We start from the raw sequence: 14,097 nt of genomic DNA, 5'->3' as shown, positions 1-14,097 counted from the left end.
TTCCTGCTATACTATCTTGCGCCAGTGAGCAAGCAAGCGCTCTCTGCCGGCGTCCAGAACTGACCTCCACACTGACCGAAAACTCGCAAAATCCTGTCAAAACTCGCAAAATCCTGTCAAAACTCGCTCTGTGAGGCCCCAGCACACTTTATCAACACTTCCAGTTGTAGCATGGACGCCCCGACTTTATCGCCACGTACCCCTATGTACGCAACCATGTTTCACCTGGTTTTGGCCATGTAGTACTCGTACAAGTACACTTTCGCAGTCACAGCCGTCACAAAAAGCAGCAAAATCCGCTTCCAGGCGGAAATGTCGTGCTCGCGCCCACCTGAGGTACACTCCCGCACGCCACCCACTTCGGTATTCCTGCTATACTATCTTGCGCCAGTGAGCAAGCAAGCGCTCTCTGCCGGCGTCCAGAACTGATCTCCACACTGACCGAAAACTCGCAAAATCCTGTCAAAACTCGCAAAATCCTGTCAAAACTCGCTCTGTGAGGCCCCAGCACACTTTATCAACACTTCCAGTTGTAGCATGGACGCCCCGACTTTATCGCCACGTACCCCTATGTACGCAACCATGTTTCACCTGGTTTTGGCCATGTAGTACTCGTACAAGTACACTTTCGCAGTCACAGCCGTCACAAAAAGCAGCAAAATCCGCTTCCAGGCGGAAATGTCGTGCTCGCGCCCACCTGAGGTACACTCCCGCACGCCACCCACTTCGGTATTCCTGCTATACTATCTTGCGCCAGTGAGCAAGCAAGCGCTCTCTGCCGGCGTCCAGAACTGACCTCCACACTGACCGAAAACTCGCAAAATCCTGTCAAAACTCGCAAAATCCTGTCAAAACTCGCTCTGTGAGGCCCCAGCACACTTTATCAACACTTCCAGTTGTAGCATGGACGCCCCGACTTTATCGCCACGTACCCCTATGTACGCAACCATGTTTCACCTGGTTTTGGCCATGTAGTACTCGTACAAGTACACTTTCGCAGTCACAGCCGTCACAAAAAGCAGCAAAATCCGCTTCCAGGCGGAAATGTCGTGCTCGCGCCCACCTGAGGTACACTCCCGCACGCCATCCACTTCGGTATTCCTGCTATACTATCTTGCGCCAGTGAGCAAGCAAGCGCTCTCTGCCGGCGTCCAGAACTGACCTCCACACTGACCGAAAACTCGCAAAATCCTGTCAAAACTCGCAAAATCCTGTCAAAACTCGCTCTGTGAGGCCCCAGCACACTTTATCAACACTTCCAGTTGTAGCATGGACGCCCCGACTTTATCGCCACGTACCCCTATGTACGCAACCATGTTTCACCTGGTTTTGGCCATGTAGTACTCGTACAAGTACACTTTCGCAGTCACAGCCGTCACAAAAAGCAGCAAAATCCGCTTCCAGGCGGAAATGTCGTGCTCGCGCCCACCTGAGGTACACTCCCGCACGCCACCCACTTCGGTATTCCTGCTATACTATCTTGCGCCAGTGAGCAAGCAAGCGCTCTCTGCCGGCGTCCAGAACTGACCTCCACACTGACCGAAAACTCGCAAAATCCTGTCAAAACTCGCAAAATCCTGTCAAAACTCGCTCTGTGAGGCCCCAGCACACTTTATCAACACTTCCAGTTGTAGCATGGACGCCCCGACTTTATCGCCACGTACCCCTATGTACGCAACCATGTTTCACCTGGTTTTGGCCATGTAGTACTCGTACAAGTACACTTTCGCAGTCACAGCCGTCACAAAAAGCAGCAAAATCCGCTTCCAGGCGGAAATGTCGTGCTCGCGCCCACCTGAGGTACACTCCCGCACGCCACCCACTTCGGTATTCCTGCTATACTATCTTGCGCCAGTGAGCAAGCAAGCGCTCTCTGCCGGCGTCCAGAACTGACCTCCACACTGACCGAAAACTCGCAAAATCCTGTCAAAACTCGCAAAATCCTGTCAAAACTCGCTCTGTGAGGCCCCAGCACACTATATCAACACTTCCAGTTGTAGCATGGACGCCCTGATTCCGCCTCTCCGACACGAACCATTCTAAAAGCTGGAATGGCGAGCATAGGTACTGATTGATCGTCTTTCTCGCATATTTAAATTTACTAAATGTATTGATCTAACATTACTATCAGAATGCTCATCTCAATGGCAAAACATGCATTTCACGACAACTGGATTATCCCGAGCCAAAAATGGGAGGACACTCACCTCGGAGAAGACCCGGAGCGTTCATATAGGAAAGCCGAGCCAATAAATGGAGGACACGGAGCACCGGCCTACCCTTCTCCGGTTTGTCTTGATTTCACTATACTGTCCTCTCGTGTATAGGGACCCTCTACCCCATACAAACGCCTTGTCGAGTAGTCATCGCACGATAGTAATACCATGGAACGGAGCACATTCTGAAACGTAGAGTCCCCATGTTTCAGAGCTCTAACGTTGATATTGAGGAAGTTGTAAGAAAGTCCATAACGGCTCGTCCGTTGAGAAATAGTAGTACCATTGAACTCCGCACATGTTGAAACGTAGAATCCTACGTTTTCAATGCTCTAACGTTACTATTAAAGAAGTGTGTAAAAAGTACAGAGAGGCAAGTCTTTGACACACGCGAGTCGGTGCATTCAATTCGCCATATGTATAAACACGGATTCCCAAGTTTTCAGCTACTCCTGACGATGGTAGTTTTTCTATCTCCTGATTGGCTAGGAAGCTGTGCTATCGAGGTTTATGCACTAACCCTGAATGACTTGGATTTCTATGCATGACTTCGAGTTTGTATGGCCCCCGAACATGATAAATTGACCGAAAATGGTCGCGGAGTTTTCATATAGGAAACCCGAGCCAAAAATGGGAGGACACTCACCTCGGAGAAGACCCGGAGCGTTCATATAGGAAAGCCGAGCCAATAAATGGAGGACACGGAGCACCGGCCTACCCTTCTCCGGTTTGTCTTGATTTCACTATACTGTCCTCTCGTGTATAGGGACCCTCTACCCCATACAAACGCCTTGTCGAGTAGTCATCGCACGATAGTAATACCATGGAACGGAGCACATTCTGAAACGTAGAGTCCCCATGTTTCAGAGCTCTAACGTTGATATTGAGGAAGTTGTAAGAAAGTCCATAACGGCTCGTCCGTTGAGAAATAGTAGTACCATTGAACTCCGCACATGTTGAAACGTAGAATCCTACGTTTTCAATGCTCTAACGTTACTATTAAAGAAGTGTGTAAAAAGTACAGAGAGGCAAGTCTTTGACACACGCGAGTCGGTGCATTCAATTCGCCATATGTATAAACACGGATTCCCAAGTTTTCAGCTACTCCTGACGATGGTAGTTTTTCTATCTCCTGATTGGCTAGGAAGCTGTGCTATCGAGGTTTATGCACTAACCCTGAATGACTTGGATTTCTATGCATGACTTCGAGTTTGTATGGCCCCCGAACATGATAAATTGACCGAAAATGGTCGCGGAGTTTTCATATAGGAAACCCGAGCCAAAAATGGGAGGACACTCACCTCGGAGAAGACCCGGAGCGTTCATATAGGAAAGCCGAGCCAATAAATGGAGGACACGGAGCACCGGCCTACCCTTCTCCGGTTTGTCTTGATTTCACTATACTGTCCTCTCGTGTATAGGGACCCTCTACCCCATACAAACGCCTTGTCGAGTAGTCATCGCACGATAGTAATACCATGGAACGGAGCACATTCTGAAACGTAGAGTCCCCATGTTTCAGAGCTCTAACGTTGATATTGAGGAAGTTGTAAGAAAGTCCATAACGGCTCGTCCGTTGAGAAATAGTAGTACCATTGAACTCCGCACATGTTGAAACGTAGAATCCTACGTTTTCAATGCTCTAACGTTACTATTAAAGAAGTGTGTAAAAAGTACAGAGAGGCAAGTCTTTGACACACGCGAGTCGGTGCATTCAATTCGCCATATGTATAAACACGGATTCCCAAGTTTTCAGCTACTCCTGACGATGGTAGTTTTTCTATCTCCTGATTGGCTAGGAAGCTGTGCTATCGAGGTTTATGCACTAACCCTGAATGACTTGGATTTCTATGCATGACTTCGAGTTTGTATGGCCCCCGAACATGATAAATTGACCGAAAATGGTCGCGGAGTTTTCATATAGGAAACCCGAGCCAAAAATGGGAGGACACTCACCTCGGAGAAGACCCGGAGCGTTCATATAGGAAAGCCGAGCCAATAAATGGAGGACACGGAGCACCGGCCTACCCTTCTCCGGTTTGTCTTGATTTCACTATACTGTCCTCTCGTGTATAGGGACCCTCTACCCCATACAAACGCCTTGTCGAGTAGTCATCGCACGATAGTAATACCATGGAACGGAGCACATTCTGAAACGTAGAGTCCCCATGTTTCAGAGCTCTAACGTTGATATTGAGGAAGTTGTAAGAAAGTCCATAACGGCTCGTCCGTTGAGAAATAGTAGTACCATTGAACTCCGCACATGTTGAAACGTAGAATCCTACGTTTTCAATGCTCTAACGTTACTATTAAAGAAGTGTGTAAAAAGTACAGAGAGGCAAGTCTTTGACACACGCGAGTCGGTGCATTCAATTCGCCATATGTATAAACACGGATTCCCAAGTTTTCAGCTACTCCTGACGATGGTAGTTTTTCTATCTCCTGATTGGCTAGGAAGCTGTGCTATCGAGGTTTATGCACTAACCCTGAATGACTTGGATTTCTATGCATGACTTCGAGTTTGTATGGCCCCCGAACATGATAAATTGACCGAAAATGGTCGCGGAGTTTTCATATAGGAAACCCGAGCCAAAAATGGGAGGACACTCACCTCGGAGAAGACCCGGAGCGTTCATATAGGAAAGCCGAGCCAATAAATGGAGGACACGGAGCACCGGCCTACCCTTCTCCGGTTTGTCTTGATTTCACTATACTGTCCTCTCGTGTATAGGGACCCTCTACCCCATACAAACGCCTTGTCGAGTAGTCATCGCACGATAGTAATACCATGGAACGGAGCACATTCTGAAACGTAGAGTCCCCATGTTTCAGAGCTCTAACGTTGATATTGAGGAAGTTGTAAGAAAGTCCATAACGGCTCGTCCGTTGAGAAATAGTAGTACCATTGAACTCCGCACATGTTGAAACGTAGAATCCTACGTTTTCAATGCTCTAACGTTACTATTAAAGAAGTGTGTAAAAAGTACAGAGAGGCAAGTCTTTGACACACGCGAGTCGGTGCATTCAATTCGCCATATGTATAAACACGGATTCCCAAGTTTTCAGCTACTCCTGACGATGGTAGTTTTTCTATCTCCTGATTGGCTAGGAAGCTGTGCTGTCGAGGTTTATGCACTAACCCTGAATGACTTGGATTTCTATGCATGACTTCGAGTTTGTATGGCCCCCGAACATGATAAATTGACCGAAAATGGTCGCGGAGTTTTCATATAGGAAACCCGAGCCAAAAATGGGAGGACACTCACCTCGGAGAAGACCCGGAGCGTTCATATAGGAAAGCCGAGCCAATAAATGGAGGACACGGAGCACCGGCCTACCCTTCTCCGGTTTGTCTTGATTTCACTATACTGTCCTCTCGTGTATAGGGACCCTCTACCCCATACAAACGCCTTGTCGAGTAGTCATCGCACGATAGTAATACCATGGAACGGAGCACATTCTGAAACGTAGAGTCCCCATGTTTCAGAGCTCTAACGTTGATATTGAGGAAGTTGTAAGAAAGTCCATAACGGCTCGTCCGTTGAGAAATAGTAGTACCATTGAACTCCGCACATGTTGAAACGTAGAATCCTACGTTTTCAATGCTCTAACGTTACTATTAAAGAAGTGTGTAAAAAGTACAGAGAGGCAAGTCTTTGACACACGCGAGTCGGTGCATTCAATTCGCCATATGTATAAACACGGATTCCCAAGTTTTCAGCTACTCCTGACGATGGTAGTTTTTCTATCTCCTGATTGGCTAGGAAGCTGTGCTGTCGAGGTTTATGCACTAACCCTGAATGACTTGGATTTCTATGCATGACTTCGAGTTTGTATGGCCCCCGAACATGATAAATTGACCGAAAATGGTCGCGGAGTTTTCATATAGGAAACCCGAGCCAAAAATGGGAGGACACTCACCTCGGAGAAGACCCGGAGCGTTCATATAGGAAAGCCGAGCCAATAAATGGAGGACACGGAGCACCGGCCTACCCTTCTCCGGTTTGTCTTGATTTCACTATACTGTCCTCTCGTGTATAGGGACCCTCTACCCCATACAAACGCCTTGTCGAGTAGTCATCGCACGATAGTAATACCATGGAACGGAGCACATTCTGAAACGTAGAGTCCCCATGTTTCAGAGCTCTAACGTTGATATTGAGGAAGTTGTAAGAAAGTCCATAACGGCTTGTCCGTTGAGAAATAGTAGTACCATTGAACTCCGCACATGTTGAAACGTAGAATCCTACGTTTTCAATGCTCTAACGTTACTATTAAAGAAGTGTGTAAAAAGTACAGAGAGGCAAGTCTTTGACACACGCGAGTCGGTGCATTCAATTCGCCATATGTATAAACACGGATTCCCAAGTTTTCAGCTACTCCTGACGATGGTAGTTTTTCTATCTCCTGATTGGCTAGGAAGCTGTGCTGTCGAGGTTTATGCACTAACCCTGAATGACTTGGATTTCTATGCATGACTTCGAGTTTGTATGGCCCCCGAACATGATAAATTGACCGAAAATGGTCGCGGAGTTTTCATATAGGAAACCCGAGCCAAAAATGGGAGGACACTCACCTCGGAGAAGACCCGGAGCGTTCATATAGGAAAGCCGAGCCAATAAATGGAGGACACGGAGCACCGGCCTACCCTTCTCCGGTTTGTCTTGATTTCACTATACTGTCCTCTCGTGTATAGGGACCCTCTACCCCATACAAACGCCTTGTCGAGTAGTCATCGCACGATAGTAATACCATGGAACGGAGCACATTCTGAAACGTAGAGTCCCCATGTTTCAGAGCTCTAACGTTGATATTGAGGAAGTTGTAAGAAAGTCCATAACGGCTCGTCCGTTGAGAAATAGTAGTACCATTGAACTCCGCACATGTTGAAACGTAGAATCCTACGTTTTCAATGCTCTAACGTTACTATTAAAGAAGTGTGTAAAAAGTACAGAGAGGCAAGTCTTTGACACACGCGAGTCGGTGCATTCAATTCGCCATATGTATAAACACGGATTCCCAAGTTTTCAGCTACTCCTGACGATGGTAGTTTTTCTATCTCCTGATTGGCTAGGAAGCTGTGCTGTCGAGGTTTATGCACTAACCCTGAATGACTTGGATTTCTATGCATGACTTCGAGTTTGTATGGCCCCCGAACATGATAAATTGACCGAAAATGGTCGCGGAGTTTTCATATAGGAAACCCGAGCCAAAAATGGGAGGACACTCACCTCGGAGAAGACCCGGAGCGTTCATATAGGAAAGCCGAGCCAATAAATGGAGGACACGGAGCACCGGCCTACCCTTCTCCGGTTTGTCTTGATTTCACTATACTGTCCTCTCGTGTATAGGGACCCTCTACCCCATACAAACGCCTTGTCGAGTAGTCATCGCACGATAGTAATACCATGGAACGGAGCACATTCTGAAACGTAGAGTCCCCATGTTTCAGAGCTCTAACGTTGATATTGAGGAAGTTGTAAGAAAGTCCATAACGGCTCGTCCGTTGAGAAATAGTAGTACCATTGAACTCCGCACATGTTGAAACGTAGAATCCTACGTTTTCAATGCTCTAACGTTACTATTAAAGAAGTGTGTAAAAAGTACAGAGAGGCAAGTCTTTGACACACGCGAGTCGGTGCATTCAATTCGCCATATGTATAAACACGGATTCCCAAGTTTTCAGCTACTCCTGACGATGGTAGTTTTTCTATCTCCTGATTGGCTAGGAAGCTGTGCTGTCGAGGTTTATGCACTAACCCTGAATGACTTGGATTTCTATGCATGACTTCGAGTTTGTATGGCCCCCGAACATGATAAATTGACCGAAAATGGTCGCGGAGTTTTCATATAGGAAACCCGAGCCAAAAATGGGAGGACACTCACCTCGGAGAAGACCCGGAGCGTTCATATAGGAAAGCCGAGCCAATAAATGGAGGACACGGAGCACCGGCCTACCCTTCTCCGGTTTGTCTTGATTTCACTATACTGTCCTCTCGTGTATAGGGACCCTCTACCCCATACAAACGCCTTGTCGAGTAGTCATCGCACGATAGTAATACCATGGAACGGAGCACATTCTGAAACGTAGAGTCCCCATGTTTCAGAGCTCTAACGTTGATATTGAGGAAGTTGTAAGAAAGTCCATAACGGCTCGTCCGTTGAGAAATAGTAGTACCATTGAACTCCGCACATGTTGAAACGTAGAATCCTACGTTTTCAATGCTCTAACGTTACTATTAAAGAAGTGTGTAAAAAGTACAGAGAGGCAAGTCTTTGACACACGCGAGTCGGTGCATTCAATTCGCCATATGTATAAACACGGATTCCCAAGTTTTCAGCTACTCCTGACGATGGTAGTTTTTCTATCTCCTGATTGGCTAGGAAGCTGTGCTGTCGAGGTTTATGCACTAACCCTGAATGACTTGGATTTCTATGCATGACTTCGAGTTTGTATGGCCCCCGAACATGATAAATTGACCGAAAATGGTCGCGGAGTTTTCATATAGGAAACCCGAGCCAAAAATGGGAGGACACTCACCTCGGAGAAGACCCGGAGCGTTCATATAGGAAAGCCGAGCCAATAAATGGAGGACACGGAGCACCGGCCTACCCTTCTCCGGTTTGTCTTGATTTCACTATACTGTCCTCTCGTGTATAGGGACCCTCTACCCCATACAAACGCCTTGTCGAGTAGTCATCGCACGATAGTAATACCATGGAACGGAGCACATTCTGAAACGTAGAGTCCCCATGTTTCAGAGCTCTAACGTTGATATTGAGGAAGTTGTAAGAAAGTCCATAACGGCTCGTCCGTTGAGAAATAGTAGTACCATTGAACTCCGCACATGTTGAAACGTAGAATCCTACGTTTTCAATGCTCTAACGTTACTATTAAAGAAGTGTGTAAAAAGTACAGAGAGGCAAGTCTTTGACACACGCGAGTCGGTGCATTCAATTCGCCATATGTATAAACACGGATTCCCAAGTTTTCAGCTACTCCTGACGATGGTAGTTTTTCTATCTCCTGATTGGCTAGGAAGCTGTGCTGTCGAGGTTTATGCACTAACCCTGAATGACTTGGATTTCTATGCATGACTTCGAGTTTGTATGGCCCCCGAACATGATAAATTGACCGAAAATGGTCGCGGAGTTTTCATATAGGAAACCCGAGCCAAAAATGGGAGGACACTCACCTCGGAGAAGACCCGGAGCGTTCATATAGGAAAGCCGAGCCAATAAATGGAGGACACGGAGCACCGGCCTACCCTTCTCCGGTTTGTCTTGATTTCACTATACTGTCCTCTCGTGTATAGGGACCCTCTACCCCATACAAACGCCTTGTCGAGTAGTCATCGCACGATAGTAATACCATGGAACGGAGCACATTCTGAAACGTAGAGTCCCCATGTTTCAGAGCTCTAACGTTGATATTGAGGAAGTTGTAAGAAAGTCCATAACGGCTCGTCCGTTGAGAAATAGTAGTACCATTGAACTCCGCACATGTTGAAACGTAGAATCCTACGTTTTCAATGCTCTAACGTTACTATTAAAGAAGTGTGTAAAAAGTACAGAGAGGCAAGTCTTTGACACACGCGAGTCGGTGCATTCAATTCGCCATATGTATAAACACGGATTCCCAAGTTTTCAGCTACTCCTGACGATGGTAGTTTTTCTATCTCCTGATTGGCTAGGAAGCTGTGCTGTCGAGGTTTATGCACTAACCCTGAATGACTTGGATTTCTATGCATGACTTCGAGTTTGTATGGCCCCCGAACATGATAAATTGACCGAAAATGGTCGCGGAGTTTTCATATAGGAAACCCGAGCCAAAAATGGGAGGACACTCACCTCGGAGAAGACCCGGAGCGTTCATATAGGAAAGCCGAGCCAATAAATGGAGGACACGGAGCACCGGCCTACCCTTCTCCGGTTTGTCTTGATTTCACTATACTGTCCTCTCGTGTATAGGGACCCTCTACCCCATACAAACGCCTTGTCGAGTAGTCATCGCACGATAGTAATACCATGGAACGGAGCACATTCTGAAACGTAGAGTCCCCATGTTTCAGAGCTCTAACGTTGATATTGAGGAAGTTGTAAGAAAGTCCATAACGGCTCGTCCGTTGAGAAATAGTAGTACCATTGAACTCCGCACATGTTGAAACGTAGAATCCTACGTTTTCAATGCTCTAACGTTACTATTAAAGAAGTGTGTAAAAAGTACAGAGAGGCAAGTCTTTGACACACGCGAGTCGGTGCATTCAATTCGCCATATGTATAAACACGGATTCCCAAGTTTTCAGCTACTCCTGACGATGGTAGTTTTTCTATCTCCTGATTGGCTAGGAAGCTGTGCTGTCGAGGTTTATGCACTAACCCTGAATGACTTGGATTTCTATGCATGACTTCGAGTTTGTATGGCCCCCGAACATGATAAATTGACCGAAAATGGTCGCGGAGTTTTCATATAGGAAACCCGAGCCAAAAATGGGAGGACACTCACCTCGGAGAAGACCCGGAGCGTTCATATAGGAAAGCCGAGCCAATAAATGGAGGACACGGAGCACCGGCCTACCCTTCTCCGGTTTGTCTTGATTTCACTATACTGTCCTCTCGTGTATAGGGACCCTCTACCCCATACAAACGCCTTGTCGAGTAGTCATCGCACGATAGTAATACCATGGAACGGAGCACATTCTGAAACGTAGAGTCCCCATGTTTCAGAGCTCTAACGTTGATATTGAGGAAGTTGTAAGAAAGTCCATAACGGCTCGTCCGTTGAGAAATAGTAGTACCATTGAACTCCGCACATGTTGAAACGTAGAATCCTACGTTTTCAATGCTCTAACGTTACTATTAAAGAAGTGTGTAAAAAGTACAGAGAGGCAAGTCTTTGACACACGCGAGTCGGTGCATTCAATTCGCCATATGTATAAACACGGATTCCCAAGTTTTCAGCTACTCCTGACGATGGTAGTTTTTCTATCTCCTGATTGGCTAGGAAGCTGTGCTGTCGAGGTTTATGCACTAACCCTGAATGACTTGGATTTCTATGCATGACTTCGAGTTTGTATGGCCCCCGAACATGATAAATTGACCGAAAATGGTCGCGGAGTTTTCATATAGGAAACCCGAGCCAAAAATGGGAGGACACTCACCTCGGAGAAGACCCGGAGCGTTCATATAGGAAAGCCGAGCCAATAAATGGAGGACACGGAGCACCGGCCTACCCTTCTCCGGTTTGTCTTGATTTCACTATACTGTCCTCTCGTGTATAGGGACCCTCTACCCCATACAAACGCCTTGTCGAGTAGTCATCGCACGATAGTAATACCATGGAACGGAGCACATTCTGAAACGTAGAGTCCCCATGTTTCAGAGCTCTAACGTTGATATTGAGGAAGTTGTAAGAAAGTCCATAACGGCTCGTCCGTTGAGAAATAGTAGTACCATTGAACTCCGCACATGTTGAAACGTAGAATCCTACGTTTTCAATGCTCTAACGTTACTATTAAAGAAGTGTGTAAAAAGTACAGAGAGGCAAGTCTTTGACACACGCGAGTCGGTGCATTCAATTCGCCATATGTATAAACACGGATTCCCAAGTTTTCAGCTACTCCTGACGATGGTAGTTTTTCTATCTCCTGATTGGCTAGGAAGCTGTGCTGTCGAGGTTTATGCACTAACCCTGAATGACTTGGATTTCTATGCATGACTTCGAGTTTGTATGGCCCCCGAACATGATAAATTGACCGAAAATGGTCGCGGAGTTTTCATATAGGAAACCCGAGCCAAAAATGGGAGGACACTCACCTCGGAGAAGACCCGGAGCGTTCATATAGGAAAGCCGAGCCAATAAATGGAGGACACGGAGCACCGGCCTACCCTTCTCCGGTTTGTCTTGATTTCACTATACTGTCCTCTCGTGTATAGGGACCCTCTACCCCATACAAACGCCTTGTCGAGTAGTCATCGCACGATAGTAATACCATGGAACGGAGCACATTCTGAAACGTAGAGTCCCCATGTTTCAGAGCTCTAACGTTGATATTGAGGAAGTTGTAAGAAAGTCCATAACGGCTCGTCCGTTGAGAAATAGTAGTACCATTGAACTCCGCACATGTTGAAACGTAGAATCCTACGTTTTCAATGCTCTAACGTTACTATTAAAGAAGTGTGTAAAAAGTACAGAGAGGCAAGTCTTTGACACACGCGAGTCGGTGCATTCAATTCGCCATATGTATAAACACGGATTCCCAAGTTTTCAGCTACTCCTGACGATGGTAGTTTTTCTATCTCCTGATTGGCTAGGAAGCTGTGCTGTCGAGGTTTATGCACTAACCCTGAATGACTTGGATTTCTATGCATGACTTCGAGTTTGTATGGCCCCCGAACATGATAAATTGACCGAAAATGGTCGCGGAGTTTTCATATAGGAAACCCGAGCCAAAAATGGGAGGACACTCACCTCGGAGAAGACCCGGAGCGTTCATATAGGAAAGCCGAGCCAATAAATGGAGGACACGGAGCACCGGCCTACCCTTCTCCGGTTTGTCTTGATTTCACTATACTGTCCTCTCGTGTATAGGGACCCTCTACCCCATACAAACGCCTTGTCGAGTAGTCATCGCACGATAGTAATACCATGGAACGGAGCACATTCTGAAACGTAGAGTCCCCATGTTTCAGAGCTCTAACGTTGATATTGAGGAAGTTGTAAGAAAGTCCATAACGGCTCGTCCGTTGAGAAATAGTAGTACCATTGAACTCCGCACATGTTGAAACGTAGAATCCTACGTTTTCAATGCTCTAACGTTACTATTAAAGAAGTGTGTAAAAAGTACAGAGAGGCAAGTCTTTGACACACGCGAGTCGGTGCATTCAATTCGCCATATGTATAAACACGGATTCCCAAGTTTTCAGCTACTCCTGACGATGGTAGTTTTTCTATCTCCTGATTGGCTAGGAAGCTGTGCTGTCGAGGTTTATGCACTAACCCTGAATGACTTGGATTTCTATGCATGACTTCGAGTTTGTATGGCCCCCGAACATGATAAATTGACCGAAAATGGTCGCGGAGTTTTCATATAGGAAACCCGAGCCAAAAATGGGAGGACACTCACCTCGGAGAAGACCCGGAGCGTTCATATAGGAAAGCCGAGCCAATAAATGGAGGACACGGAGCACCGGCCTACCCTTCTCCGGTTTGTCTTGATTTCACTATACTGTCCTCTCGTGTATAGGGACCCTCTACCCCATACAAACGCCTTGTCGAGTAGTCATCGCACGATAGTAATACCATGGAACGGAGCACATTCTGAAACGTAGAGTCCCCATGTTTCAGAGCTCTAACGTTGATATTGAGGAAGTTGTAAGAAAGTCCATAACGGCTCGTCCGTTGAGAAATAGTAGTACCATTGAACTCCGCACATGTTGAAACGTAGAATCCTACGTTTTCAATGCTCTAACGTTACTATTAAAGAAGTGTGTAAAAAGTACAGAGAGGCAAGTCTTTGACACACGCGAGTCGGTGCATTCAATTCGCCATATGTATAAACACGGATTCCCAAGTTTTCAGCTACTCCTGACGATGGTAGTTTTTCTATCTCCTGATTGGCTAGGAAGCTGTGCTGTCGAGGTTTATGCACTAACCCTGAATGACTTGGATTTCTATGCATGACTTCGAGTTTGTATGGCCCCCGAACATGATAAATTGACCGAAAATGGTCGCGGAGTTTTCATATAGGAAACCCGAGCCAAAAATGGGAGGACACTCACCTCGGAGAAGACCCGGAGCGTTCATATAGGAAAGCCGAGCCAATAAATGGAGGACACGGAGCACCGGCCTACCCTTCTCCGGTTTGTCTTGATTTCACTA

This window comes from Phytophthora ramorum, assembly GCF_020800215.1.
Source record: "Phytophthora ramorum isolate Pr-102 chromosome Unknown Phyram_PR-102_s0025, whole genome shotgun sequence".
Lineage (NCBI taxonomy): Eukaryota > Oomycota > Peronosporomycetes > Peronosporales > Peronosporaceae > Phytophthora > Phytophthora ramorum.
The sequence above is the reverse complement of the archived record's forward strand: the minus strand, read 5'-3'. Positions refer to the sequence as shown.